This window comes from Crinia signifera, chromosome 1 (assembly GCF_055691185.1).
Source record: "Crinia signifera chromosome 1, ASM5569118v1, whole genome shotgun sequence".
NCBI classification, from domain to species: domain Eukaryota; kingdom Metazoa; phylum Chordata; class Amphibia; order Anura; family Myobatrachidae; genus Crinia; species Crinia signifera.
The window spans coordinates 281,153,378-281,170,310 of record NC_139217.1 but is presented as its reverse complement, the minus strand read 5'-3'; the positions used below and the strand labels follow the sequence as shown (position 1 = coordinate 281,170,310).

The following is a 16,933-nucleotide window of genomic DNA, read 5'->3' as shown; positions in this document are numbered from 1 at the left end:
TGTGTGCGTGCTCCCTCTCTATGGTACCTCGGCGGTTCAGTTCCGCCCTCTAGTGGCCGGCGCCCTAGGCAAATGCCTAGTCCTGCCTAGTGGTGGCGCCGGCCCTGAGTGAGAGGTTTCAGGAGAGAAGGGGGAGAGATAGGGAGTCAGAGAAAGAAGGTGTCAGGTAGAGAGCGGGGAGAGAAAGAGAGAGACTGTTAAAGGGAGAGGGAAGAAAGAGAGATGGGAAGTGTAGAGAAACAGAGAGATAGTGGAGAAAGAGAGAGATAGTGGAGAAAGAGAGAGACTAGGGGCAACGAGAGATAGGGAGATGAGACAGAGGGGAAGGGAGAATGTGTTGAGAGAAAGAGAAGGGTCAGGGGGGTAGCTGGTAGGAGGAGAGAAAGACTGCAGAGATCGGGGAGAGAGGGGACACAGGAGAGAGAGGAGGTGTAGGAGAGGGGACATGGAAGAGAGAGTGGGTGTGGGAGAGGGGGCAGGGTCGAGAAAAAGAGGAAAGACAAAATGGTATGGGGAGAGAGAGTGAAAATCAGGAAAGACTGGCGGTGCTGGTGCCGGTGGTGGTGGTGGGGGGGGGGGGGTTTGAGAGAAAGGAGGAAGAGAGGTGAGACAAGTAGGGTGATTGAGAAAGCCAGGGGGAGAGAAGGGAAGCAATGGGGGTTGAGGGGATTGGTAGAGTACTAGAGGGTAAAGAGCAAGGCATCAGTTTGTGCAGGGGCTGGCTGGCAACTTTTAGCCTAGGGGGCAAGTCCAGAGCACTGGCCCATAATCAGCCAACTTACCGGTAGAAGGAATGCTTTTGCGCGCCTAAGGCGCGCCGAAAAATTAGGGGCGTGGCCTATCATAAGGGGCGTTGCCTGTACCATGATTGTATTGTGTACCTACAGATTGCACATTTTAGCGAACCTTGTAATACCCATTACACATAAAGCCACATGCCGTAATGCCATTACACATTATGCTGAACACCATGATGCCAGTTACACATTACGCCCAACACTGCGATGCTAATTACTCAATACACCGCACACTGTGATGCTAATTACACATTATGCCGCACACCTTGATGCCCATTACACCCCATACTGTGATGGCAATTACCCAATGCTCCCCACACCGTAATGTCCATTACGCCCCATACCATGATGCCCATTACACCGCACAATGTGATGTCCACAGTGCCAGATATGCCCCCACAGTGCAAGATATTCCGTCACAGTGCCAAATACACATATGCCCCCACAGTGCCAGACACAAATGCCGCCACAGTGCCAGATATTCTGCCACAGTGCCAAATACGCATATTCCTCCACAGATATGCCCCCAGAGTGCCAGAGACACATATGCCCCCACAGTGCCAGAGACACATATGCCCCCACAGTGCCAGAGACACATATGCCCCCACAGTGCCAGAGACACATATGCCCCCACAGTGCCAGAGACACATATGCCCCCACAGTGCCAGAGACACATATGCCCCCACAGTGCCAGAGACACATATGCCCCCACAGTGCCAGAGACACATATGCCCCCACAGTGCCAGAGACACATATGCCCCCACAGTGCCAGAGACACATATGCCGCCACAGTGCCAGAGACACATATGCCCCCACAGTGCCAGAGACACATATGCCCCCACAGTGCCAGAGACACATATGCCCCCCAAGTGCCAGAGACACATATGCCGCCACAGTGCCAGATATGCCCTCACAGTGCCAGATAAACATATGCCCCCACAGTGCCAGATACACATATGCCCCCACAGTGCCAGATATTCCCCCACAGTGCCAGAGACACATATGCCCCCCAAGTGCCAGAGACACCTATGCCCCCCACAGTGTCAGAGACACATATGCCCCCACAGTGCCAGAGCCACATATGCCCCCACAGTGCCAGAGCCACATATGCCCCCACAGTGCCAGAGACACATATGCCCCCACAGTGCCAGAGACACATATGCCCCCACAGTGCCAAATACACATATGCCCCCACAGTGCCAGAGACACATATGCCCCCACAGTGCCAGATATGCCCCCCACAGTGCCAGATACACATATGCCCCCACACATTGCCAGATATGCCCCCACACATTGCCAGATATGCCCCCACAGTGACAGAAACACATATGCCCCCACAGTGCCAGAGACACATATGCCCCCACAGTGCCAGATATGCCCCCCACAGTGCCAGATACACATATGCCCCCACACATTGCCAGATATGCCCCCACACATTGCCAGATATGCCCCCACAGTGACAGAAACACATATGCTGGGGGGAGGGAGGGGGGGGGAGAGCGCTTACCCACTCACTAGCTGCGGGCCGTGCTGCGGCTGGATCAGCTTCTCCAGCCATCCTGCGCTGGCCGCGGCTTCCAGAAGAACACGCCCGCGGCTTCAGGAAAATGGCCGCCGGCCTCCTGCACTGAGAACATGTCCTCAGTGCAGGGGGCCGGCGGCCATTTTCCTGTAGCCGCGGCCGTGTTCTGGAAGCCGCGGCTAGTGCAGGAGGGCTGGAGTGGAGAAGCCGAACCAGCCGCAGCACGGCCCGCAGCCAGTGGGTGGGTAAGCGGCCCGGGGGGCATATGGCACTCTGCCCCCCGGCCCAGCCCGCCCCTGAGTTTGTGTCCCCCCCCCACAGCACAAAATGTGCTGTACACATCTGGTAGTGGCAGGTCTTCCACTCACCAGCAACCATTGGCGTGTCTCAAATCCTGTGTGGCTCCGGGCCTCATGAGGCGATGTGGCGCCGTGTCTGCTGATATGGTGCCATGCCTGCTGATATGGTGCCGGGTCTCCTGGTGCTCTAGCACTTTCTGAAGCGGCACTGGATGAATATACTGGAACGGATATACTGTGTGGGCAGCATGTCTCATGTGTGCGCCTGGATCTCCTGGGGGGTTGGCAGGCTCTGATGTTGCGCTGGTTAGCATGTGTGGGCAGCACTTCGGCTCTCCTGTGCGCGGCACAGGCAGTGGCACCTGTCGACATTCACCCATGTCGACCTAGATCCCTGTCGACCTTGCCACCTGTCGACCCAACAGTGTCGACCTAACTGTGGTCGATAAAACGATCCACACCCATTGTTCGATGATTGCAAGATTATTATCAATTTATTTATTTCCAAAGATGTGGAGATGTTCTGCAAATATTTATCATAGTAAGTAATAGAGCATTTTAATGTGGGCAAGGTGCTTGCAATACAACCTCTGTTTTGGCCTCGAGTTGTATAGCCTCTTGTCAGTCATACAGTGGGTGAAATTTAATAAGATGAGAGATTCAGAAAGTGAGAGATTTGGTAAGAAATCTCCAGGATTTTTTAAGCGGCAATCATTTACACTGCAAAACGAGTTTGAATTTGGAGTGTAAATGATTGCCGCTTTAAAAAAGCTGTAGATTTCTTACCAAATCTATCACTTTCTGAATCTCATCCGATTACATTTCACCCAGTATGTCCACAGTATGAAATGTGTGTTTATTGACTACAAATGTGTATTATTGTAATCCATGAAGTAACTTTTATACATTTTCAAGATGCTTAGTATCATTTTGAAGACAATAATATATAGACTACACTACAAACCTGTAACTCATTATATAATAATACCTGGTCTATCGCTCTTTGCTAGAGTAGGGGATGAGCTAGTACAGTACCTCAAATACAAGTCTGTTGTATTGTAATTATCCTTTATGTGTTCTTTATACATGGGTGCATAAACTGCATGGCTCGTGGGTCTAGTTGCACACCTACCTGCTGAAGGACCAGCCCCATATAGAGGGGCTGCAGCTGATGCCATTGAAACAATAAAAGTAGCAATGGACAAAAAAGCAAATGTGAGGAGAGGCAGGCACTACAGTTGTTGACAATGGGGAAGAAGGGACAACAGTGTTTAACACCAATGGATGGGACATACAAACTGTCAGCAGGACCCGTGCATACTATATGTTAGGACATCACCACCATCCACACTAGCAGTGCCAACCACAAGTAGTACCCTCAGATATGTAAGCAATGGGGACATTAGGAGGCAATTCTGAATATGAAGACTGTGACAACATCATAAATGTTCTAGTATTATCATAATGGCTATTGTCTGGAAGTGCCATTAGTTTCCAGTTCTGGAAAACCACACTTAGTTGAGCCCATCTAATTAGACACCTAAACATAGTCAACCACATCTAGAGACCGGTAGTAATGGAAGTTAGATGCCAGTGTTAGATCGACGGGAGCGTGGTTGAGGGACATATGGTCAACATGAGTTTTGAATGTCACAGGTTGACTTGGTTCATACTTTACTATCCAAGTGGGCATGGAGGTAGAATATAATAGTGTGCCTTGCGTAGTGAGGCACTGTGCCCAAAGCATGGTGAGAGCAGGGATACATCATGCCCAAAGCATGGTGAGCGCATATACATGCACATATTCAGTGTCAACGGGGACCCCTGTGACATTCGGCACCAAAAAACGCTTGCATCTAACTTCCGTTACTGCAGATCTAGATGCTGTTGACTATCTTTAGGCATCTAACTAGATGGTTTTGACAAAGGACCATAACATAGCCATTCTAGACAGCGATGATCCTCTCCATTTTTCTAGAATAGGGCAATTAGGGTATACCTATCCGTTCTAATTGCCCTATTCTAAAAAACTGAAACTCTCAGACTCAATCTCACTTCCTCCTCTGTGCCTTGATAGATTGATTATATGTCATTCCTTTCAGTGCACACGGGCTTACCGCAGGTAGTGGGCGCGCTGTCTGCCTTGCGGGCCGCGTTGTGTGGTCGGGACGCCGGGGAGCAGGTGCACACATGAGGCAGTATCTGTGCAGCGTGGTGCAGCAGCGAAGGCCACCATTGTAAGCACAGTGTTGTGGAGGGGCAGACCTGCTGCACGTCTGTGGCTGTGAGAGGAGGTGTGCCTGGTTCCCTGCAGTGTCTCCAGTATAGAGGCAGCCATGTTGGAGACCAAGGTTTCTCCAATCTCACTGCCAGTGCTTTAGTCTACCTCCTGGAGAGTGGTTCAGTGGCTTTGCGCTCCACAGTTTTCCTGCATAACCCGCTGGAAGACTGTGACAACATCATAAATGTTCTAGTATTATCATAATGGCTATTGTCTGGAAGTGCCATTAGTTTCCAGTTCTGGAAAACCACACTTAGTTGAGCCCATCTGATTAGACACCTAAACATAGTCAACCACATCTAGAGACCGGTAGTAATGGAAGTTAGACGCCAGTGTTAGATCGACGGGAGCGTGGTTGAGGGACATATGGTCAACATGAGTTTTGAATGTCACAGGTTGACTTGGTTCATACTTTACTATCCAAGTGGGCATGGAGGTAGAATATAATAGTGTGCCTTGCGTAGTGAGGCACTGTGCCCAAAGCATGGTGAGAGCAGGGATACATCATCCCCAAAGCATGGTGAGCGCATATACATGCACATATTCAGTGTCAACGGGGACCCCTGTGACATTCGGCACCAAAAAAAACGCTTGCATCTAACTTCCAGTGTTGTGGAGGGGCAGACCTGCTGCATGTCTGTGGCTGTGAGAGGAGGTGTGCCTGGTTCCCTGCAGTGTCTCCAGTTTGGAGGCAGCCATGTTGGAGACCAAGGTTTCTCCAATCTCACTGCCAGTGCTTCAGTCTACCTCCTGGAGAGTGGTTCAGTGGCTTTGCGCTCCACAGTTTTCCTGCATAACCCGCTGATGTTCCTGTCCGGTGTTCCTTAAAGGTACAGTGCCACAGTGACCCACCAGCGTGCTGCATGGAATACTACTCTCTCCTGTTTGGATTACCTCCAAGCGCTTCACAGTGGTGCTCCAAAGCTCACAGTGACTCTCAGCTATACTCAAGGTACCGCAGTTATTCTCAAGCTGTATACAAGTGCCACAGTTATCCTGAGTTGTATCCAAGTGCCTCGTGCCTCAGTTACTTTCAAGCTATATGCAAGTGCTGCAGTTATTCTAAGTTGTAACCAAGAATCTCAGTTATACAAGTGCCTCAGTTATACAAGTACCACAGTTATCCTAAAGTGGCTCCAAGTACCACAGTTATCTTCAAGTGTATTCCATAAAGACACCAGGAGTGGCGAAACGCGTCAGGGAGCTACTGGGGACCCCCCCTCTCATTGACCACACACATCTGGATTGAAGTCCAAACCAACCCCTGGATTTACAAATTTGTCCCTTCCATTAAGGACATTACCTCCATGTGCCTCCGCTTCAAGATCAGCCCCTTGGTAACATACCATCAATAATTTACCCATTTGGGAGCATCCAAGCACTCGAGACAAAACCACAAACTGTCTGTGATTTGAGCCAACCTTGGGCCGACCAGTGGATACTCGGAGGAGGACACCTTACCCTACTAAGGGTGGTAAATATTCTATATCATCAGATTTGTCTAGGGGTAACATAGGAACGGACTCTCCAGTATCATTTTCACCCCATCTGGGGGCCCCCCATTATTTTATATTCCAATAATTGTGCTAATTCTCTTTAGCCCTATTATGTTTTTAATATCCATGTATGTAGATTAATTGTATTTTTATACGTTGAGTTTTCATTGTTTAATAAATTTTTATTCATCGATTCTCATCACATGTGCGCTGTTCACATTTGTTTTATCTTTTGTATTCCAGTTCTGCAGTTATCCTCAGCTGTTTCCAAGTGCTTCCCAGTGCTACAGCTAACCTCAGCCACAGCCCCAAGTCTTCGCAGCTCCAAGTCTTCACAGCTCCAAGTCTTCACAGTCAATTACAGACATTCTCCCAGTTCTTCAATTTTCTTCAAACATAGCAGAGCGTACAGCTGCCGCCGTGAAACTAAACAAGAACCATATACAGATGGAGCTAGTCCCATCCTGGCAGGGGATGGCGCTGGCGACGCCAGCCGCCATCCCCCGCCAGCGCCATATTTATGGCGAGAAGGGGACGCGTGCGCACGAGAGGCACGCGCGTCCCCTTCCGACGGCGCTTCCATCCGCTCCCCCAGGTCCCCGCCGGCTTGTCGGCGGTATCCCGGGGTCCCCGCCGCCTGCCCGCACCCCCCCTAACCCCCCCTAACAATGTCCATCTCCCTGAGGCAGAGACGGACAGGGTTTCTGTCGTACCGCCGACGGAGACTGAGACGCGCGTGCGATGGGTGTGATGGATGGCGATGGATGGCGAGGCAGCTGGCGGATCGCCAGCGGGGACGTTCTGGCGATCCGCCAGCCAGGATGTAGCCTGCCCCATCTGTATTTATATACAGATGCTTTAGTGTGTGGTTGTGTGTGTGTGTGTGTGTGAGTGAGTGACAGAGTGTGTGGGTGTGTGTGTATGTATGTATGTATATATATATATATATATATATATATATATATATATATATATAGTACTCTGGAAGGTCAGCACTCATACAGTCCACCAAATGCAAAGTGCTTGCCGGGTGCCTTCTGAACTGAACACGAGGAGCGTGTTCACAAATATACACAAAGACAGCGTCACTCCGGTCTAGATGAAGGATTTTAAATAAACGAGACTGCAACCATGGTCTTTCTGCAATGTTTCAACTCCTTTTTTTGGAGTTTTTGTCAAGCCACATGGTACAAATACATTCATTATATAGCAAACACAGACAAAATCAATTAACAAATCACCTCCCATGTCCGTTGGGGGCGATGTCAATCAAAAAGCCAGTTAGACAAACATACAAAGAAATAATCAAAAAAATAACATAAATGTTACAACACTACAACATAAATGCAAAATGTAACAAGTTACATCAAAAACAAAGTTAAAAACCACAGTAATCAACGGTGATACAAATGTTTCCCTGAGAAGCAGATGATATTAACCAGTTAAATGCAGTAGCGAGCAAGCTTCTGTTTAATTTTTATCAAATTATTAGAACTGTAGCATGTAGGCAGTATCTTCATAAAAGGAGCACAGTAGAAAGTATAGGACACAAAAACCATAACATTATTCATAAGTAACACTGTAGACCGAGTGTATCATTCAGACCTTTAGGTGTAAGAGCGTCGAGCCTAGTGATCCAGCGGGACTCCAGTCTCAGCAGCATTTTTGACCTGTCACCACCCCGGACTGGTGGGGGGGACGTGATCGATGATACGATATCTAAGTTGCGATATCTAAGTGCTTAGCTAAGGCAAAATGCCTAGCAACAGGCTGTTCACTGGACCCCGACTGGATCGCTGCTCTTATAGCGCTACGATGTTGATTCATGCGCTCTTTAAAGGTACAGTCAGTTTTACCTACGTAAATAAGAGAACAGGGACAAGTTATTATATACACAACAAATTTAGTTGAACAAGTCAAAAAATGTTGTATCTTAAACATTTTCCCTGAAAAAGGGTGATATATATATAGATATATATATATATAGCAGGATCGGTGGTGGCACTCAGAGGGTTTTACAAATGACACGATAACACAGCTTGACAAAGGTCTGAAGTAAAGACTGAAACGTTGCTACACAATCCTGTGTTATCGTGTCATTTGTAAAACCCTCTGAGTGCCGCCGCCGATCCTTACTGCTGTACACTGTGTGGGAACATACATAGGAAGGCCGGTACTACTGGCTAATATACATTGGAGTGCAGATTCTGAATTGGACTATCTCTCTCTCTCTCTCTCTCTCTCTTTCTCTCTCTCTCTCTCTCTCTCTCTCTATATATATATATATATATTCATATATATATTGTTTTTTGTGTGTATTTATATACAGGTGTTTTAGTGTGTGGTTGTGAGTGTGTGAGAGTGTGTGTGTGTGTGTATATATTTATATTTCTGTTTTTGTGTGTATATATATATTTATATACAGATAATTTATTGTGTGGTTGTGTGTGAGTGAGTGAGTGAGAGAGTGTGTGGGTGTGTTGAGGCATGGGGTGCTATGAGAGCCATAATTTTTTACAAAATATTTTTATTCAGGATTGAGCATTAAATTATTACATTCAATAAAATATATTTGCATTTGTTATAAGAAAGAGATAATGTAAATTAGGTTACAGTAATGTACACCTGCCCCATACCCTGTCCCCATGACGCTACACACCTGCCCAATCCCCTGTCCCCATGTCGCTACATACCTGCCCCATTCCCTGTCCCCATGTCGCTATGCACCTGCCCCATCCCCTGTCCCCATGATGCTACACACCTGCCCCATCCATTGTCCCCATGACACTACACACCTGTTCCATCCACAGTCCCCATCAGGCTACACACCTACCCTGTACCCATGATGCTACACACCTGCCCCATCCACGGTCCCCGTGACACTATGGAGGAAATTTACTAAAAAAAAATCGTGGAAAAAAATAGTATTTTCATACGAAAATACAATTTTTTTGGTGTATACGTATTTTTGGCATTTACTATGCCAAAAAAACGTATTTTCGTATTCTTAATGATGGGACATTCGTATTTGTATTTACAAATATGAATGTCTACACCATCGATAGAATACGACAGGATTCACCATTCAAAAGAATGGTGGTTCCTGATTTACTAAGCAGCTGTATTGATAATATGGCTGCTAATTGGCGTGAAACTGCCACGAATATACAGCAGGAAAATACACTTTATTTTCCTGTCGTATTTGGCAGAAACCTGCAAAAATACCTGACCTTCATCAGTCAGATCCGTGCAGGCTTCAGTGTGTAAAAAAAAAACAATAAAAACCGCGTGGGATCCCCCCCACCAGGCTGAAAGAGCCGGGCCGTTAAATAAAAATCAGGGAACCCGACAAATAGGGGTTCCCCGTATTTTAAGAACCAGCCCCAGGCCAAACCAGCCAGCAGGGTAATGCCACAGCCGGGGGGGAACTTTTTATACAAGTCCCCCCGGCCAAAGCATTAACCCCCTGACCGGTCAGCCTGGCCAGGGGCCCTGGGGGAGTGGGGACCCCCCCCCCCAATATAGGGGTCCCCCCCTCCAGGACTTACCGGACCAGGCTGAAGCCTGGTGCTGTCCTCGATGCCCCTGAGCGGTGGGCATCGAGCTGATTTGAGTGTAAAAAATAGAATAAACGGTACTTGTGTATTATAGCGGCGCCCATCGCATCGTATACCATAAGGCATACGATGGTATGCGATGCGATATCGCGCGATATTGTACAATGACATACAATTTTAAAATTGTATGACATTGTATATGGCATACAATGCCATACAATGCGATGGGATGCGATTATAAATTGTATAAGCACCCTAATGGGTGCTTACAATGTTAAATGCACCCTAATGGGTGCTTACAATGTTAAATGCACCCCCATGCCACCCCCCACTATAAACGTGAACCCGCGAGGGGCGGCGGTACGCGTCCTACGACCTTTTCATACCCCCACTATCCACGTCGGCGTGGAGTCGATTTTATGTAGTGTGGCGAGCGCAGTGAGCCACCGAGCTCGAAGCGTGGCGAGCGCAGAGAGCCCCACGAGGGGACGCGCATAACTTCACAGGTATACGCTGCTCTCGCCACGCTTCGGGTTCACGTTTATAGTGGGGGGTGGCGTGGGGGTGCATTTTACATTGAAGAATGCCGACATGGATCCAGGGCCAGGACAAGGCACCGGATCAAGACCCTGGGACATACCTACGGGTTCAAGATAGGTAGGTATCAGTATGTGTGTAATGTATGTATTAAAGTTTTATTTTTCTTATGTGTCAGTGTGTGTTTATTTAACTATTTTTTTAACTGTGTAACTACAAGACCCAGCGGGCCCTTTAATGCCCCGCAGGCTGGGACTTGTGGTTCTCCAAGTCCCAGCTTGCAAGGTAGGCTTGCTGGGACTCATAGTACCACAGTTAAAAACAATAGTTTATTCTATTTTTTACACTCAAATCAGCTCGATGCCCACCGTCCAGGGGCATCGAGGACAGCACCAGGCTTCAGCCTGGTCAGGTAAGTCCTGGAGGGGGGGGGACCCCTTTTTTGGGGGGGTCCCCACTCCCCCAGGGCCCCTCGCCAGGCTGACCGGTCAGGGGGATAATGCTTTGGCCGGGGGGACTTGTATAAAAAGTCTCCCCGCAGCTGTGGCATTACCCTGCTGGCTTGTTTGGCCTGGGGCTGGTTCTTAAAATACGGGGGACCCCTAGTCATTTTTTCCCCCGTATTTTGGGAACCAGCCCCGGACCTGGAGCCTGGGGCTGGTTGTTAAAAATCGGGGAACCCCTATTTGTCGGGTTCCCTGATTTTTAATTACTGGCCCCGGCTCTGTCAGCCTGGTGCTGGTTACAGCTGTGGGGGGGACCCCACGCCATTTATTTTTTTACATTTATTTATTTTACAGTTTTTTTATACACCTTGCAGCCTGGCTGTACTACTTCGTATTAGCGACCGTATATACTGCCGTTAATACGAATTAATACAACATCGTAGGGTTACAAAGCAGTCGTATTTTATTGCTTTGTAAATCCCCCTCCGGAACACGACTTGGCATACGATGTATGCAGTCGTATTCATTCGTATTAAGAATACGAATGCAACTTTTTGCATTCATATTCTTAGTAAATTTCCCCCTATACACCTGCGCCATCATCTGTCCCCATGTATTTTGTATAGCACTGCAAGCTTCCCACAAGTATTACATCTAAAATCATCGAATCGCATTGGATCGCATGCGAATCGCATGCGATGCGATTCTGCATAGGATTCAATGTTAACATAGTCCTGTTCATTTCCCCACTATCCAAGTGGGCACAGAGTTGATTTTATAAAGCGTGCCGAAAATCGCGTCGAATCGCATCTGATTGTATGCCTTAAGGTAAGGCATACAATCAGAAAATCGGCAGCCCAGATACTACATAAGTACCCATCTACTTTCCTTCACTTTCCCAGGAAACTACAGATGCAAAGGAGACCAGAATACAATGCAAAGTAAGTGGCTTTCAACTAGAGATGTGCGTATTTACTGAGATATACTCAGATCTCATATCGGGTTCTTATTGGCTATCGGCTGCCACAAGTTTTGGCTCCAATACATGTGACAGCCTATAGCCAGTAAGATCCTGATTTGAGATGTGGGCAGGGGCGTAGCTATGGTAAGGCAGCCCCAGCCGTCGCGGGGGGGAGCCGGTGCCACTGGGGCGCAGCAGGGTCACGGCACTCTCAAAGCCGAGCTCTGCTCAGTGCTCTGCTGCTGGGAGGAAGCTGGGTATATACTGTTGAGCCGCCTGTAGGTGGCGCTGCAGCGCACAGCTGAGCTCCTCGGCTGTCAGGAAGAAGCTCCTCTCTCTGTCTCCAGGATATGGGGCTGCCTGATACACGGAGCTATGAATGGGTGACATGCTGATTTTACAAGTTTGTGTCCCTTGTTGTGGGTGCCAGTTGCAGGGGCATGGACAGGGGAAGAAAAGTGTGGGCACCATTAATGTAAGCTGGTGGCCCAGTGAGTACTATGTCTTGTTAGCTGCAGTGGGAAGGGGGAGGACAGGGTATATGGAAACTGGGTGCCCTCCATTGCTTGTGGGGGTTATTTGCTTTAGTATTGGTGTTTGTAAGTATGCTGTATGTATGTATACTTTTTGTGTATGCTCTGTGTGTCTATAGCGTGTGTATGTTTATAAATATGCTGTATGTGTGCATGTTGTATGGTATCTGTGGTTGTATGCCATGTGTGTATGCTGTATGTGTGTGTGTGTATATGTGTATATGTAAATATGCTATGTATGGTATCTGTACCAGTATGCCATGTGTGTGTCCGTGTATGTCCTTTGTGTCTAAGGTATGTGTGCTTTAATATCCTGTGTGTGAATGGTATGTGCGCGTGTGTGTGCGTGTCTGTATGGCATGCGTGTGATTACTGTAGTGTGCATGTATGTCCTGTTTGTATTTATGTATGGTATGTGCGTGTATATGATGTGTGTCTGTATGGTATATGTGTGTGTTTGTGATGTGTGTCTGTATATATGGTATGTGTGCATGTATGTCCTGTTTGTATATATATGTATGGTATGTGTGTATGGTATGTGTGCATGTATGCCCTGTGTGTCTGGTATCTATTAGCCCCTGGTCCCTGGATGCCAGCATTCAGTATATCGTCACTAGCATTCCTAATGCCTTTAGAAGAGCGGCCGCTGAACTTGAAATGAGTCAGGATGCCAATGCCGTAATACTGACAGCTAGAATCCTGATTGGTGAGTATGAAGGAAAGAGCGGAGCGAGACAGCGAAACGCTATGGAGAGAGTAGGGGTGTGAAGGAGAGAGAAATAGAGAGACAGTGACGGAAAGAAAAAGAAATTGTCAGAGAGAGAGAATCAGACCCTTTATATATTTTGCAATGGGACCCACAAGGTTCTAGTTATGCTCCTGCACCCCAATTGTTTGCCCTGAGTTGCTGGCAGCAGCACCAGAGCACCCTTACCTATGATCATCCCTTTTCATCTCCCACAGCAGCAGCGTGTCTCCTGGGCAGCAGAACTTGCTGCTGCAGTGCAGACTCCACCCTTCCTGTCCTAGAGACCAACCAAGCTATCACACGCGCAAAGCCCAGGAGGAGCGGCCATCACAAAGCACCCGTCGTGACCTTCAAGATAATGGTTGTGACCCACTGCCATCCCCGCGCTTCAGTGTCCTCTCCTGGCTGCAGTTCTAGCATCTGGTAAGATGTGTTTTGCTTGGTTTCGGGTCAGGAGATGGGGTAACTGGCGCTCATTTAGGGCACCCTCATATGTTTGTGTGTCAGGATGGTGCTCTCTTCCCAGAGGCTGCCCCGGTTCCTGCTGCTGGCCGTGCATGGGGTATAGAGGTGGTGTCAATGGTGCCTGCAGCAGCACTGGAAATAACTTTCAATATGCCAGCTTAAAGTGCAATGTATGTACACTTCTAAACCTAGTAGCTGCTATACCCCTTCCCTACCCCCAGTACTGCCTATCCCTAATCCACCTTGGCCTCTCCCTAACCCGTTACAGCATACTTACGGCTAATTGTTGGCTGTTGACATTCCGTTGTTGGCAACCTGATGCGTTTAAATGTTCCAGTTTCAGTGTTCTAATGGCAGTTGGGATGCCAGTGTCGATATACTGAACACCAGCAACCTGATTGCCTGGAAGCTGACCTCATTCAATATATATCGGGTTTCACCATGTGTGCATAATGTGTTATATTCTGTAATGGGCATTACGGTGTGTGGCATAATGTGTAATTGACTTTAAGGTGTGTGGTATAATGTGCAATGGGCATTACGTTGTGGCATAATGTGGCATAACTTTGTGTGGCATAATGTGTTATGAACATTACAATATGTGGCATAATGTGTAATGGGCTTTATGGTAAGGGGAATAATGTGTAAGGGTCATTATGGTGTGTAGTATAATATGTAATAGACATTACAGTGTGTGGCATATTGTCTAATAAGCATTGCCACACACCCTTCATGGAATGCTATAGGTTCCAAAAATGGGAGGGGGGCGCCAGATTTTTTTTGGCTGGGGGGAGCAAAATTTCTAGTTACGCCACTGGATGTGGGTAAATATGAACCTGCACATCTCTACTTTCAACCACTATCATTTGTGATGTCCCAATGCCTGTGATGTCACAATACCTGTGATGTCACTATATGCAGCATGAATTCTTCAGTTTGTGGGAAGAACTACATGGATCAGCTGCCTAAACCATAGATAGAGGTGATCTGCAAAACAGTAAGTAATAATGGAGGAAAATAGCTCTTTATTTGTAAGTGCAACACTTGTAGTGCAAACACGATGGGTATTACAAGTGATAGTATAATCTGGAGCTCATATTCTGGTGATTGCAAGAAAATTATTTGGGTTACACTTTTTTAGACCACAGCTTCCAATGTGTGGAGGTTTGCAATCTGCACACAAAGCTTTCTGTAATAAATATCCTCCAATATGTAACTTCCAAAATCATATTGTGATAGGTAACCATATATAAACATCATCATCATCATACAAATTCATCTATTTTACATTTCTCTACATTACTATAATGCAGTGCCAGAGCTTTCTCTGCCATTTAAGGGGTGTACACCAGGCACGTGCAGTCAGGGGAGGCAGAGAAAATAATAAAAAGGAGATATTTATATATCTTCTTTTATTATTTTCATCATTTCTACCTCTCCCCCTGCCTCCCACCTTCTTGCACTGCTGCATGTGAGGGTGGGAGGCAGCGGGAGAGGTGCCTCCCGCTGTTAACATTAAAACTCCGGGCAGCGGGGGGCGGGTAGGGGAGGGCAGGGGGCAGGGTGCAGCAATGGGCTGTAAAAGCCCATTGAAAATGAATGGGGAAGCAGCACTTATACTGATGCCGCAATGACAGCGGCACCAGTATAAACGCACGCCCCCAGATGTGATTGGGCCAGCAGATCCAGTGCTGGATCCGATGTCCAATCACATACATGCAGGGCCCTGGAGGGATGCAGCAGCGCGGGCAGCGGGGAGTTCGGCACCTGCAGGGAGAAAGCAGATGTCACTCACCCGTCTCACCGCCGAGAGGACTGGCCGCCGCCACCGCCGAGGACAGGTGAGTCCGCCGGGTGGTGGGAGGGGGGGCGCATGTACCGGCGGCCGCTGGGGGGGCATCCCATGATAGTCCGCTGAGCATCCCATGATAGTCCATGTGCTATCCGGCGCCTGTTGCTGGTGGCCGCTGTGGTGTTGAAGTTGAAGGCGGACGGACAGCTCCCCGGCGCGGGTTGGAGCTTCTACCATTTGTGTGATAAACTGGTATTTAAGTAAGCTTAGGAACCCACTGCTTCTTGCCGTTTTACATGTTACGTTTTTCCAATCAATATCAGGTAAATTAAAACCCCCCATAATTAATACCTGACCCTGATCTGATGATTGTTTGATTTGGTTTAAAAGAAGAGACTCGTCCCTTTCGTTTATGTTCGGAGGTCTAGAGCATACCCCTATTAAGATTTTATTAGGTTTTTTGTTATTGTCGGTTATCTCTGCCCACACGGCCTCAGTGTAATCTTCCTCTGTACCTGTGCTCATTTCTTTCTCACACAATGTTAAGTTATTTTTTACATATAGGCACACACCCCCGCCCTTTCTATTTTCCCTATCTTTTCGGTAGAGTGTATATCCCTAACTGGGATATACACACACCTCTCCGTTCCCGATGACTAAAATCAGATAAGCTTATGTTTTTATGTCAAATGTACGGGTCCATCCACTACTGTTTTTATTTGTTATGCGTATTGTTTTAAATAAATGTGTTTTGTAAAAACAATATTACGCTATTAGCCTTTCCCTTTGTTGGGAGTTTTTTGGTTTTAAGGGCTCCTGTATTATACCTGATGGGAACTGCACCTGGACAGAGCTAACCCCAGTGTGAGTCCAACATTTATTTATATAAAACCATTTTTATCACAGGGTCAGAGGCGTAGCTAAGGCTCCGCAGCCCCAGCGATGGCGGGGGGGAGCAGGCGCCCCGGGGGCGCAGATTCCCGCTCTAACAGAGCCAGCAGCAAGAGAGCAGCAGCAGCCACTTCTCCGCCTCTGGCTGTGTGAGGACGCAGTGACAGGGTCACTGAGCGTCCTCACACAGACAGCCAGAGAGCGCTCCCCTTCCACCCTGCCCGCTGCCCACCCACCTTACACGCTGCGCTGGCGCTGCTATCTATTCCGGGCTCCCTGTGGCTTTCCTTTACTGGCAGGATGAGTGGCTGACTGCTATACACAGGCAGTCAGTGCGGGCTGGGCAGGGGGCAGCCGGGAGGAATGATGAGTGCTCTCCTGGCTGCTCTGAACGTCTGACACCTGCCCCGGCAGCCCCAGCATGTCCTCAGATGTAGAGGTTCAGGGCTGGAGCAGTTGAGGCAGTGTCAGTGTGTCACAGGCAGCTTCCTGAGTTACACAGCTGCTGTGTCCGTGATTATGGAGCCAGCCCCTCCCCCGGGACCTGCCACCAATGAGCGGAGCTCATATACAAATTCTTCCCTTCCTGTCCCCTGACCTCCCTTCTG

The 16,933-nt window shown here is 48.1% G+C and overlaps 1 long non-coding RNA gene across 1 annotated transcript in view; it reads right to left on the bottom strand.

The window, feature by feature from the left end:
- Positions 1–13,886: 13,886 nt before the first annotated feature.
- The window catches only part of LOC146028491 (uncharacterized), a 247,996-nt gene continuing 244,949 nt past the window's right edge, over positions 13,887–16,933 (bottom strand). The window contains exon 4 of the long non-coding RNA XR_014455229.1: positions 13,887–14,629. This is a non-coding gene — a long non-coding RNA (uncharacterized LOC146028491). The remainder of the gene's footprint in view (positions 14,630–16,933) is intronic.